Source organism: Tympanuchus pallidicinctus, unplaced genomic scaffold, assembly GCF_026119805.1.
Source record: "Tympanuchus pallidicinctus isolate F22 unplaced genomic scaffold, pur_lepc_1.0 scaffold3, whole genome shotgun sequence".
NCBI lineage: Eukaryota > Metazoa > Chordata > Aves > Galliformes > Phasianidae > Tympanuchus > Tympanuchus pallidicinctus.
The window spans coordinates 41,964,919-41,977,186 of NW_026294747.1; the positions used below are offsets into that span (position 1 = coordinate 41,964,919).

The 12,268-nt window shown below is 56.5% G+C and overlaps 1 long non-coding RNA gene across 3 annotated transcripts; it reads left to right on the forward strand.

Annotated features, from left to right (window-relative positions):
* Positions 1-3,068: 3,068 nt before the first annotated feature.
* Positions 3,069-11,849, forward strand: LOC128085724 (uncharacterized). Of its 3 annotated transcripts, none has more exons than XR_008209062.1 (2): positions 3,069-3,354; positions 11,096-11,849. It is a non-coding gene; the product is annotated as an uncharacterized LOC128085724 (long non-coding RNA). The 3 variants fall into 3 exon arrangements; XR_008209061.1 differs by lacking the exon at positions 11,096-11,849 and adding an exon at positions 9,022-9,775; XR_008209060.1 differs by lacking the exon at positions 11,096-11,849 and adding an exon at positions 4,861-5,614.
* Positions 11,850-12,268: the final 419 nt, after the last annotated feature.

Consider the following 12,268-nt stretch of genomic DNA (forward strand, 5'->3'; position numbering starts at 1 on the left):
CTATCTGTTTACAATTTTGGTCAGTGAAATTTGGAAAGAACTTCAGAATCTTTGGCTGAATGCCCCTCTGCTAATGCCAGCGATTAATTATTAACAAATGTGCTGTTATTATTTTAATAAGCTTCTCAGTATGCTTATGGAGCTGTGGAAATCTTCCATGCTCTGAAGGTAGTGCCTTGTTGTATAATCAATGGATATCAAGTTACAATCACATAATAAACAAGAGAGTTAAGCAAAATGGACTACGATAACGAGAGAGAATAAATGGAAGGCTTACCCTTATGCTGGGCTCACCACAAAACACCAAAAGGAGGGATCTCTAGGTAGCCAGCTCTTAAATAGGTCTAGGAGGGGTGCAGCCTGGCTCCACCCCTTCCGGTAGCGCAGGTGAATTGCCTTCACCTGTGCTCCTCTGGCTGACTCATGGCTCACCTCAAGTGATCAATCAGAGGTTCAGGCTGTGACTCAGTAGTTCCCATACACCTCGTATTTATTTTCATGTAAGAGATAGAAAAAGAACCAATAACACTGTTTGATAAAGCAAATTTTCAGCTATGAAACACTGTTTTTCAACATCGTCACCACCATTAGCCAATTTGCACAGATGAGCAGATCAAGACACATTTCATTTCATGGTATGACAGCTTTGCATGGCTATCCAGAACATGGCTTGTGGGGGTTAGGGAAATGTTTGGCACTGGAAGGTGGTGGGTATGGAACAGAACCTCCAGAATGACAGTGGGCACAGACCCAAGATTTTGTAGCTCAAGTATTGTTTGGACACTGCTCCCAGACCTGGGCTTGGGTGTGTTGTGTGGAGCCAAGAATTGGACTTGGTGATCTCTGTGGGTCTCTTCCAGCTTGGGATATTCTTTGATCCTCCGTTTTTAGAAGAAAGACTCACTGCTTGGCTGTTGGCATGAGGATGGGCTTATAGAATCACGGAATCATTAAGGTAAAATTTATCCTGGAATAAAATAGAAGCGAGTACACGTCTAAGGCTTTGAATAAATCCAAAGGCATTCTTTCAATGCCTCTGAATTTCCCAAGCCATCAGACAATTTCCTCCTTTATGAAAGTATTTATAATAGATCACCTCCTTTGTCAGCTAAATTCACAACAAAAGTCTGTCCCAAATTCCTATAATCAATGGTGTCTGAATATAAATTAACCTCTGAATATAAATTAATCAAATTTGTTGAAACACTATGGGCATCCATGACAACATAATGAAGAACTGCTGCAGCACAGTTTTACATAGCTCCAGGTCTGGCTCGCATGTTGCTTGGAGAGTGGCTGTTCCAAACTAAAATCAGTCAGAAGCAGTCCCAAATGCCTGTGCTCCATCTAAATATTCGATGTGATATGTGTTTATCTTCTTCATAACAAGGAACTCAGTTTGACAGCTTTCTGAAGAAAGAAAAATAGAATAGTATTTCTTGGGTGTTTGTACTGTGAAATGATCTACAGAAAGCTGAAGTGACATGTAAGAAAGAGATCAGTGTGTGTTTACGTGTTCTACCAAACCCTGCTCAGTACCTTACAGAATTAGAGACAGTTAAGGGTTAAAAATTTGTTTAGGGAGAAGAGATTTGAAAGTTTTTCAGCTCCAATCATTGTAATACTAACCAATGAGGGCATACTGCTTGATCCTGAGTTTTCTGGTAGCATCAGTAAGGATATTTCAATATGCTTTTGGTCAGGTGTTTAAGGTCTCTGAATTAAGTAGAGAGCAGAGCAACAGGCAAGTGGAAATGGTGGTTGTAAAGAATCTGCGTCCAATTTCTGAAAACTAAAGCAATTTATTTGCAGCCATGTAGCAAGCTAAGTAATATCAACCAATTTAAATCACAACCAGTAAGGAATAATTTCTGGAGCACAATTTCCTCTATCCTACTCAGACAACAACAGTGATAAAATAGTAATTATGACGATAAGGCTCAAAATTCATTTGAGTTTGTTTGAGTTGTGGTTATTTGTTTTTTGATGGAGTTCTGAGGATGGAACAATCTCCCCTTGTTTACATAATGAAATCATCAAAATCTTTAGAACAGGGCATGCTATTAGCAGCTGGCTGTGTCATGTGTTGTTGGATCCTTTTATTTTTACAGCTTTTGTTAAATTCAGTTTGGGTATCTATTGGCCTTTAGTGAAAATCTACTGTCTCCTAGTACTTAATTTATATTAATAAATGGAGTTGAGTGTGTGTGTTACATCAGCTGCAGAGGCAAAGAGCTGTGACTGAATGGGCCTCTGCAGCAGCCAGGTGGGTTCTGCTGGGGTCAGGACTGCTCTCTGCAAGCACTGCTGGCTTATATGCATGCAAGATACGGATGGAAAGGACAATTGGAATAATTAAAAAAAAAAAAAAATCAATTTTCAGAAAAAAAAAAAACCAAAAAAAACCAAAAAAAAAAAAAACAACAAGCCATAAACCACCAAACAACTCAAATCTGTAGACATTTTCCCTGGTTGGTGCGTTTGAGCAGCGAGGTAGTTGTGCAGACCTCACCTGTGGGACGTGCACTTTGTAGGTGCAAAACTTCCACATGGAAACTTACAATTATTCTCTCAATTATTCCTATAAAACTTTTTAAATTATTTGTGTTTCTCAGGACAAAGAGACAGTTAAAAATACTCATTTTCATAACATCTTCAACGTGAAATGTAGTTTACTTTACTATGTTCATGAACCTATGAACCGGTGAAAGAGGAGCAGCTGCACCCAGATCCCACCTGTTTGCTGTTACCCAGTGAAGCTGCTTGGGCATTGCAGCGTGGTCAAAGAAGTGGAAACTGAAAATTAAATTCCTAAAACTACAATAAGATACAATCTGTCTGCTAAGCTTTAAACCAGGTGAGATGGGAGTTTGAAAGAAGAGGTGAGGTAACAGACGTCAGCTGTTTCCACATTTTTCTCTCTGTAACAATATTTCTAAGTTCAGAAGGGATTTTCTCCACAGAGGTAGAGACCTGAGAAGACAGTGTAACACTCGAAGCAAACAAACACCAGAGTCCGGCACCAGCTGGGACTGGGTGCTGGGTTTATGAAGTGAGACCACCTGTGAGGCAGCCCTGCGCTGAGGGGATGGGCAGTAAAGCCTCAGAAGGGCTCGTGCCCATGAGATGACCTCTGCCCACCGCATCCAAGTAGAAAAGGAGGGAACGGTGCAACGGGATGCAACAAAGGCGAAAACCAAGAGCAGCATTCTTTGCTCCTATTGGCTGACGGGCGGTGGGGACACCTATACAAGGCGCGCAGACGGGTACTTGAGCCACAGGTGTTCTTCTCAGAGTGTGGCGGGAAAGAGAGCGCTCTGAGCGAGAAGCCACAATGAAGCCTTCTGGACTGAGGTAAGGGGACAAGCGTCATCCTCACTGGGCTCGAAGGGATGGAGGCTACGGGACAGGACGACACCGAGCAGGAAAGTGCGAGTTGGGGATGGAGGCTACGGGACAGGACGACATCGAGCAGGGAAGTGCGAGTTGGCATCGCAGAGGGTGGATGGTGGATTGAGGGGTGGCAGAGCCAAATGTTACGGGCTTAAAGGAGGTAAAGGAGGCTAAGGAGTCCTGAAGCAGGTGCTGTTGCTGGGCTGTGGGAAGGTTGCAGAGGTAGGCGCTGTTGTGAAGTAAGGGGGGGTGGAGGGTGGTGCGAGGCAAGGAGTGGAGGGGGGGGGGGGGGGGGTTGCGAAGGCATGCACCGTTCCCAGGCTGGGAATGTGTGAGGGGAGGAAGAGAAATGCCGATCCCGCGCTGAGGGGTGGGGGAGGGGAGCGGAGAGGAGTGAGAAAAACGTAGCTACGACACCGAGGAGCGAAGCGGGACGGCGTGAGGACAGGGAGGAAAACCATGGTTATCCCGATGGAGGAACGCATGAGGGGAAGGAGAGATGCCGCTCCCGGGATGAGGGGCGCCTCTTGGGGGGGGAGGAGGGGGAGAGAAATGTTCCCGGGCTGGGGGGGCGGCGCGAGACAAGGATGCGTGAGGGGAGCGAGAAAAATGTGGTTCCCGCGCTGAGGAGGCGTGAGGGGAGGGAGAGAAATGCCGCGTTCTGGTGCTGGCGGAGGGGGGCAAGGGACGTGGCCGGACCGCGTGACCAGAGAAAGATGTTGTTTTCACTATGGAGGAGCGCATCAAGGGGAAGAGAAATGCCGTTCTCGAGCTCTTACGGGGGTGGGGGGAGAGAGAGAGAAATGCCGTCCCCGCGCTGAAGGGCGGCGCGAGACAAGAGGCGCGTGAGCGAAGTGAGGAAAAATGAGGAGCGCGTGAGAGGAGGCGCTGACGGGACGCACGAGGAGGGTGGGGGAAGGGGGGGGAAGATGTCAGGAGGAAAGGGGAGGGGGCGGGGGGGGGAAGAGGGAGAGAAAGAGGCTGTTCTTTGGCTGTTGGATTGCACGTAAGGAGAGTAAAATAGGCGCTGTACCTGCACATAAAAGAAGTGGGGGGGGGAGGAAGTGAGATTGCCTCAAGAGCAGAAAAAAATGAAAGTTACTGGTGCGCTGAGGAGTGCCTAAGAAGAGAGAGAAAAATACATTTCCAGTGCTGATATGACATAGAGAAAGTGTCCTGAAACACAAGTGAAAAAACTATGGTTACCATGCTCAGGAGCATATGAAGAAAAAAACAGAAGTGCCATACCGATGCCAACAGAGTGGGGCTGAGGGGACAGAGAGAAATGCTGAAACTATGCTGAGGAGGACAATAAAAGAAAATGATTTAAAAAAAAAAAAAAAAAAAAAAAGTACCTGTAAATAGGCAGCAATGCTACCAGAAAAAAAAAAGTTACATTCCAGTCAAATTCAGATGGGGAAATTGGTGGTCCTCGAGTCTGACGGGCTCCTCCTTCAGGACCTTCAGGACCTGCTGGTGAAGAAAGAAGCGGCGGGATGTGGAGCTCCGAGGCAAGCGTGAGGAAGAAGAGGAAGGAAGACGACGACTACGGAGGGGCAAAGGGAGAGGCTCCCTGGGCAAAAGCATGTCACATAACTGTAGAGCGTTGCCGGCCCCTTGGGTAACCAGGCCGGCTTTGTGCTGGGCGACCTCCCTGCAACCAGGGCTCGGGTCTTTGCTGTAGTTGGCCTTTTGCCTTGTTGCTCCTTTTGGCTGCCCGGGGAGTGTGGCCCCCTGTACGGAGGGCGAGAGCCACTTCTCCGCACCTGAGTGGGAAACGGAGCTCGCTGGACCCCGAGGGCCCCCTGTAAGCAGGGTAGCGCCCTTTCCCTGCCACTCTCGGTCCCGCCGCTCGGCACGGTTGCCTGCTGGTGACCTCCAGCGTGACGGCCCTGTACTCGGGGCTGTGTGTCACCGCCACTTGTCCCTTGGCCACCTGGGAAGCCCCTTGGCATGTTGAGGCCCGTGGCCTCCGTGCAGCCTGGGGGCGGGTCAGAGGCTCTTGTCTGCTGCTCGTGGGTTTTTAGATTTTTTGCCCAGGTTTTTTTTCTGCGCAGCGTTCTCCTTCCCTTCTGGAAAGTTGTACCTGTGTGTTTGCGTCCCCTTCCTTTCCTTGCTTGCGTTTGCGTGGGTGACGAGAGAGTGAGCTTTTCCTTCAGGCCTCCCTGAAAATAGCTGCAGCCAAGCTTAGGCTTCCCAGGGGGGAACGGAGGACTCGATGCGTGCAGCAAGCGGGGTGTTCCCGCTCAGTCCCACGAGTGGAGCGAGTGTCCTCGTGTCTTGCCCCTTTTTATTTTTTTTGCTTAGGGCAGAGCAGAGCTAGCGCGGTAGTTCTGAGGCTGAGGCCGCCCTGTAGCCAGGGCTTGGGTCCGTGCCTGCGCGGCCGCCTGTCCTGCTGGCGATGTGTCAGCCCTGTACTCGGGGTGTGTGTCACGATCCCTGGGAAGCTCCCTGTCTGTCCCCAGAGCAGCCCACCCTCCTGTAAGCAGGTCTGGGGTGGCTGCAGTGTTGCAGTCGGCTGCTTTAGCCAGCTTGTGGGAATGACCCCTCCCTGGCCCGTTAGAGGGTGCAGGTTGAGGTGCTGCTTGAAGGTGGGGCGACCTCCCCGCTGTGTGGGTCGAGGTTGCTCCCTGGGTTTGCGAAGATGTGGTGTGGTGGTGCAGCCGGGCGGGCCGGCCCGTCCTTTGGGCGCTGGCGGGAGCTGTGTGCTCCGTGGGGCTTTTTTGGAGGTGGTGTGTTGTGGTGTGGGGTGCCGTCCTGTAGGCAGGGCTGCCTGTGCCCCCTGTTCTTGGGGAGATGTGTTCTGAGGAACCCCCTGTACTCAGGTGGGTATCTCTGGCCCCGTCCTTTCAGAGGCGTTGGGCTGTGAGGTGTGGGGCTGGGCTTGCTCCCTTTGTGGACTCGGGGCTTGGATCCCGAGCGCGGCCTTTGGCCGTGCTGCCCCGCTGCCTGGCTGCTGAGAGTCGTTCCCGCTGCTGTGGGGGAAACCGAGCTCCGTGGCTCCGTGGGTGTCGTCGGCCCGCCTGTAATCAGGGTCAGGGTGTGGGAGCCTTTGTGCTCTGCTGGCAGCCTGTGTGGGGTGACCGCCCTGTTAGCGGGGTGCAGGTCAAGGTGCCCCCGACCGGGAGTGAAGGAGCCTCCCTCGGCCTTTGGGACCACGGCTGCCCTGTAAGTAAGGGCCTGGTGCTGGGTCCCAGGCGCTTTGCAATGGAAGCGGTGGCTGCGGCCCCCCTGTAAGCGGGGGTGGAGCCGACTCTTTGTCCGCCGCTTTGCGTGCCCAGCTCCCTTTGCCCAGGCAGCCCGACTCTGCGCCCTGCAGCAGCGCCGCATGGACCTCCGCGGCGTGTCAGTGTGGTGAGGAAGAGCTGCTTGAAGTTGGTTCTTGGTGGGACCAAGATGTGGGGGTGGGGGATGCGGGGTCGTCCTGGGCTGGGTGGCGATGTGCGGAGGGCCCCTGGGGAGTTGGCTTGGCCCCTTCTTGCAGGTGGTGGGGGAATTGGTGGTCCTCGGGTCTGACGGGCTCCTCCTTCAGGACCTTCAGGACCTGCTGGTGAAGAAAGAAGCGGCGGGATGTGGAGCTCCGAGGCAAGCGTGAGGAAGAAGAGGAAGGAAGACGACGACTACGGAGGGGCAAAGGGAGAGGCTCCCTGGGCAAAAGCATGTCACATAACTGTAGAGCGTTGCCGGCCCCTTGGGTAACCAGGCCGGCTTTGTGCTGGGCGACCTCCCTGCAACCAGGGCTCGGGTCTTTGCTGTAGTTGGCCTTTTGCCTTGTTGCTCCTTTTGGCTGCCCGGGGAGTGTGGCCCCCTGTACGGAGGGCGAGAGCCGCTTCTCCGCACCTGAGTGGGAAACGGAGCTCGCTGGACCCCGAGGGCCCCCTGTAAGCAGGGTAGCGCCCTTTCCCTGCCACTCTCGGTCCCGCCGCTTGGCACGGTTGCCTGCTGGTGACCTCCAGCGTGACGGCCCTGTACTTGGGGCTGTGTGTCACCGCCACTTGTCCCTTGGCCACCTGGGAAGCCCCTTGGCATGTTGAGGCCCGTGGCCTCCGTGCAGCCTGGGGGCGGGTCAGAGGCTCTTGTCTGCTGCTCGTGGGTTTTTAGATTTTTTGCCCAGGTTTTTTTTCTGCGCAGCGTTCTCCTTCCCTTCTGGAAAGTTGTACCTGTGTGTTTGCGTCCCCTTCCTTTCCTTGCTTGCGTTTGCGTGGGTGACGAGAGAGTGAGCTTTTCCTTCAGGCCTCCCTGAAAATAGCTGCAGCCAAGCTTAGGCTTCCCAGGGGGGAACGGAGGACTCGATGCGTGCAGCAAGCGGGGTGTTCCCGCTCAGTCCCACGAGTGGAGCGAGTGTCCTCGTGTCTTGCCCCTTTTTATTTTTTTTGCTTAGGGCAGAGCAGAGCTAGCGCGGTAGTTCTGAGGCTGAGGCTGCCCTGTAGCCAGGGCTTGAGTCCGTGCCTGCGCGGCCGCCTGTCCTGCTGGCGATGTGTCAGCGTGGCAGCCCTGTACTCGGGGTGTGTGTCACGATCCCTGGGAAGCTCCCTGTCTGTCCCCAGAGCAGCCCGCCCTCCTGTAAGCAGGTCTGGGGTGGCTGCAGTGTTGCAGTCGGCTGCTTTAGCCAGCTTGTGGGAATGACCCCTCCCTGGCCCGTTAGAGGGTGCAGGTTGAGGTGCTGCTTGAAGGTGGGGCGACCTCCCCGCTGTGTGGGTCGAGGTTGCTCCCTGGGTTTGCGAAGATGTGGTGTGGTGTGGTGGTGTAGCCGGGCGGGCCGGCCCGTCCTTCGGGCGCTGGCGGGAGCTGTGTGCTCCGTGGGGCTTTTTTGGAGGTGGTGTGTTGTGGTGTGGGGTGCCGTCCTGTAGGCAGGGCTGCCTGTGCCCCCTGTTCTTGGGGAGATGTGTTCTGAGGAACCCCCTGTACTCAGGTGGGTATCTCTGGCCCCGTCCTTTCAGAGGCGTTGGGCTGTGAGGTGTGGGGCTGGGCTTGCTCCCTTTGTGGACTCGGGGCTTGGATCCCGAGCGCGGCCTTTGGCCGTGCTGCCCCGCTGCCTGGCTGCTGAGAGTCGTTCCCGCTGCTGTGGGGGAAACCGAGCTCCGTGGCTCCGTGGGTGTCGTCGGCCCGCCTGTAATCAGGGTCAGGGTGTGGGAGCCTTTGTGCTCTGCTGGCAGCCTGTGTGGGGTGACCGCCCTGTTAGCGGGGTGCAGGTCAAGGTGCCCCCGACCGGGAGTGAAGGAGCCTCCCTCGGCCTTTGGGACCACGGCTGCCCTGTAAGTAAGGGCCTGGTGCTGGGTCCCAGGCGCTTTGCAATGGAAGCGGTGGCTGCGGCCCCCCTGTAAGCGGGGGTGGAGCCGACTCTTTGTCCGCCGCTTTGCGTGCCCAGCTCCCTTTGCCCAGGCAGCCCGACTCTGCGCCCTGCAGCAGCGCCGCATGGACCTCCGCGGCGTGTCAGTGTGGTGAGGAAGAGCTGCTTGAAGTTGGTTCTTGGTGGGACCAAGATGTGGGGGTGGGGGATGCGGGGTCGTCCTGGGCTGGGTGGCGATGTGCGGAGGGCCCCTGGGGAGTTGGCTTGGCCCCTTCTTGCAGGTGGTGGGGGAATTGGTGGTCCTCGGGTCTGACGGGCTCCTCCTTCAGGACCTTCAGGACCTGCTGGTGAAGAAAGAAGCGGCGGGATGTGGAGCTCCGAGGCAAGCGTGAGGAAGAAGAGGAAGGAAGACGACGACTACGGAGGGGCAAAGGGAGAGGCTCCCTGGGCAAAAGCATGTCACATAACTGTAGAGCGTTGCCGGCCCCTTGGGTAACCAGGCCGGCTTTGTGCTGGGCGACCTCCCTGCAACCAGGGCTCGGGTCTTTGCTGTAGTTGGCCTTTTGCCTTGTTGCTCCTTTTGGCTGCCCGGGGAGTGTGGCCCCCTGTACGGAGGGCGAGAGCCACTTCTCCGCACCTGAGTGGGAAACGGAGCTCGCTGGACCCCGAGGGCCCCCTGTAAGCAGGGTAGCGCCCTTTCCCTGCCACTCTCGGTCCCGCCGCTCGGCACGGTTGCCTGCTGGTGACCTCCAGCGTGACGGCCCTGTACTCGGGGCTGTGTGTCACCGCCACTTGTCCCTTGGCCACCTGGGAAGCCCCTTGGCATGTTGAGGCCCGTGGCCTCCGTGCAGCCTGGGGGCGGGTCAGAGGCTCTTGTCTGCTGCTCGTGGGTTTTTAGATTTTTTGCCCAGGTTTTTTTTCTGCGCAGCGTTCTCCTTCCCTTCTGGAAAGTTGTACCTGTGTGTTTGCGTCCCCTTCCTTTCCTTGCTTGCGTTTGCGTGGGTGACGAGAGAGTGAGCTTTTCCTTCAGGCCTCCCTGAAAATAGCTGCAGCCAAGCTTAGGCTTCCCAGGGGGGAACGGAGGACTCGATGCGTGCAGCAAGCGGGGTGTTCCCGCTCAGTCCCACGAGTGGAGCGAGTGTCCTCGTGTCTTGCCCCTTTTTATTTTTTTTGCTTAGGGCAGAGCAGAGCTAGCGCGGTAGTTCTGAGGCTGAGGCCGCCCTGTAGCCAGGGCTTGGGTCCGTGCCTGCGCGGCCGCCTGTCCTGCTGGCGATGTGTCAGCCCTGTACTCGGGGTGTGTGTCACGATCCCTGGGAAGCTCCCTGTCTGTCCCCAGAGCAGCCCGCCCTCCTGTAAGCAGGTCTGGGGTGGCTGCAGTGTTGCAGTCGGCTGCTTTAGCCAGCTTGTGGGAATGACCCCTCCCTGGCCCGTTAGAGGGTGCAGGTTGAGGTGCTGCTTGAAGGTGGGGCGACCTCCCCGCTGTGTGGGTCGAGGTTGCTCCCTGGGTTTGCGAAGATGTGGTGTGGTGGTGCAGCCGGGCGGGCCGGCCCGTCCTTCGGGCGCTGGCGGGAGCTGTGTGCTCCGTGGGGCTTTTTTGGAGGTGGTGTGTTGTGGTGTGGGGTGCCGTCCTGTAGGCAGGGCTGCCTGTGCCCCCTGTTCTTGGGGAGATGTGTTCTGAGGAACCCCCTGTACTCAGGTGGGTATCTCTGGCCCCGTCCTTTCAGAGGCGTTGGGCTGTGAGGTGTGGGGCTGGGCTTGCTCCCTTTGTGGACTCGGGGCTTGGATCCCGAGCGCGGCCTTTGGCCGTGCTGCCCCGCTGCCTGGCTGCTGAGAGTCGTTCCCGCTGCTGTGGGGGAAACCGAGCTCCGTGGCTCCGTGGGTGTCGTCGGCCCGCCTGTAATCAGGGTCAGGGTGTGGGAGCCTTTGTGCTCTGCTGGCAGCCTGTGTGGGGTGACCGCCCTGTTAGCGGGGTGCAGGTCAAGGTGCCCCCGACCGGGAGTGAAGGAGCCTCCCTCGGCCTTTGGGACCACGGCTGCCCTGTAAGTAAGGGCCTGGTGCTGGGTCCCAGGCGCTTTGCAATGGAAGCGGTGGCTGCGGCCCCCCTGTAAGCGGGGGTGGAGCCGACTCTTTGTCCGCCGCTTTGCGTGCCCAGCTCCCTTTGCCCAGGCAGCCCGACTCTGCGCCCTGCAGCAGCGCCGCATGGACCTCCGCGGCGTGTCAGTGTGGTGAGGAAGAGCTGCTTGAAGTTGGTTCTTGGTGGGACCAAGATGTGGGGGTGGGGGATGCGGGGTCGTCCTGGGCTGGGTGGCGATGTGCGGAGGGCCCGTGGGGAGTTGGCTTGGCCCCTTCTTGCAGGTGGTGGGGGAATTGGTGGTCCTCGGGTCTGACGGGCTCCTCCTTCAGGACCTTCAGGACCTGCTGGTGAAGAAAGAAGCGGCGGGATGTGGAGCTCCGAGGCAAGCGTGAGGAAGAAGAGGAAGGAAGACGACGACTACGGAGGGGCAAAGGGAGAGGCTCCCTGGGCAAAAGCATGTCACATAACTGTAGAGCGTTGCCGGCCCCTTGGGTAACCAGGCCGGCTTTGTGCTGGGCGACCTCCCTGCAACCAGGGCTCGGGTCTTTGCTGTAGTTGGCCTTTTGCCTTGTTGCTCCTTTTGGCTGCCCGGGGAGTGTGGCCCCCTGTACGGAGGGCGAGAGCCACTTCTCCGCACCTGAGTGGGAAACGGAGCTCGCTGGACCCCGAGGGCCCCCTGTAAGCAGGGTAGCGCCCTTTCCCTGCCACTCTCGGTCCCGCCGCTCGGCACGGTTGCCTGCTGGTGACCTCCAGCGTGACGGCCCTGTACTCGGGGCTGTGTGTCACCGCCACTTGTCCCTTGGCCACCTGGGAAGCCCCTTGGCATGTTGAGGCCCGTGGCCTCCGTGCAGCCTGGGGGCGGGTCAGAGGCTCTTGTCTGCTGCTCGTGGGTTTTTAGATTTTTTGCCCAGGTTTTTTTTCTGCGCAGCGTTCTCCTTCCCTTCTGGAAAGTTGTACCTGTGTGTTTGCGTCCCCTTCCTTTCCTTGCTTGCGTTTGCGTGGGTGACGAGAGAGTGAGCTTTTCCTTCAGGCCTCCCTGAAAATAGCTGCAGCCAAGCTTAGGCTTCCCAGGGGGGAACGGAGGACTCGATGCGTGCAGCAAGCGGGGTGTTCCCGCTCAGTCCCACGAGTGGAGCGAGTGTCCTCGTGTCTTGCCCCTTTTTATTTTTTTTGCTTAGGGCAGAGCAGAGCTAGCGCGGTAGTTCTGAGGCTGAGGCCGCCCTGTAGCCAGGGCTTGGGTCCGTGCCTGCGCGGCCGCCTGTCCTGCTGGCGATGTGTCAGCGTGGCAGCCCTGTACTCGGGGTGTGTGTCACGATCCCTGGGAAGCTCCCTGTCTGTCCCCAGAGCAGCCCGCCCTCCTGTAAGCAGGTCTGGGGTGGCTGCAGTGTTGCAGTCGGCTGCTTTAGCCAGCTTGTGGGAATGACCCCTCCCTGGCCCGTTAGAGGGTGCAGGTTGAGGTGCTGCTTGAAGGTGGGGCGACCTCCCCGCTGTGTGGGTCGAGGTTGCTCCCT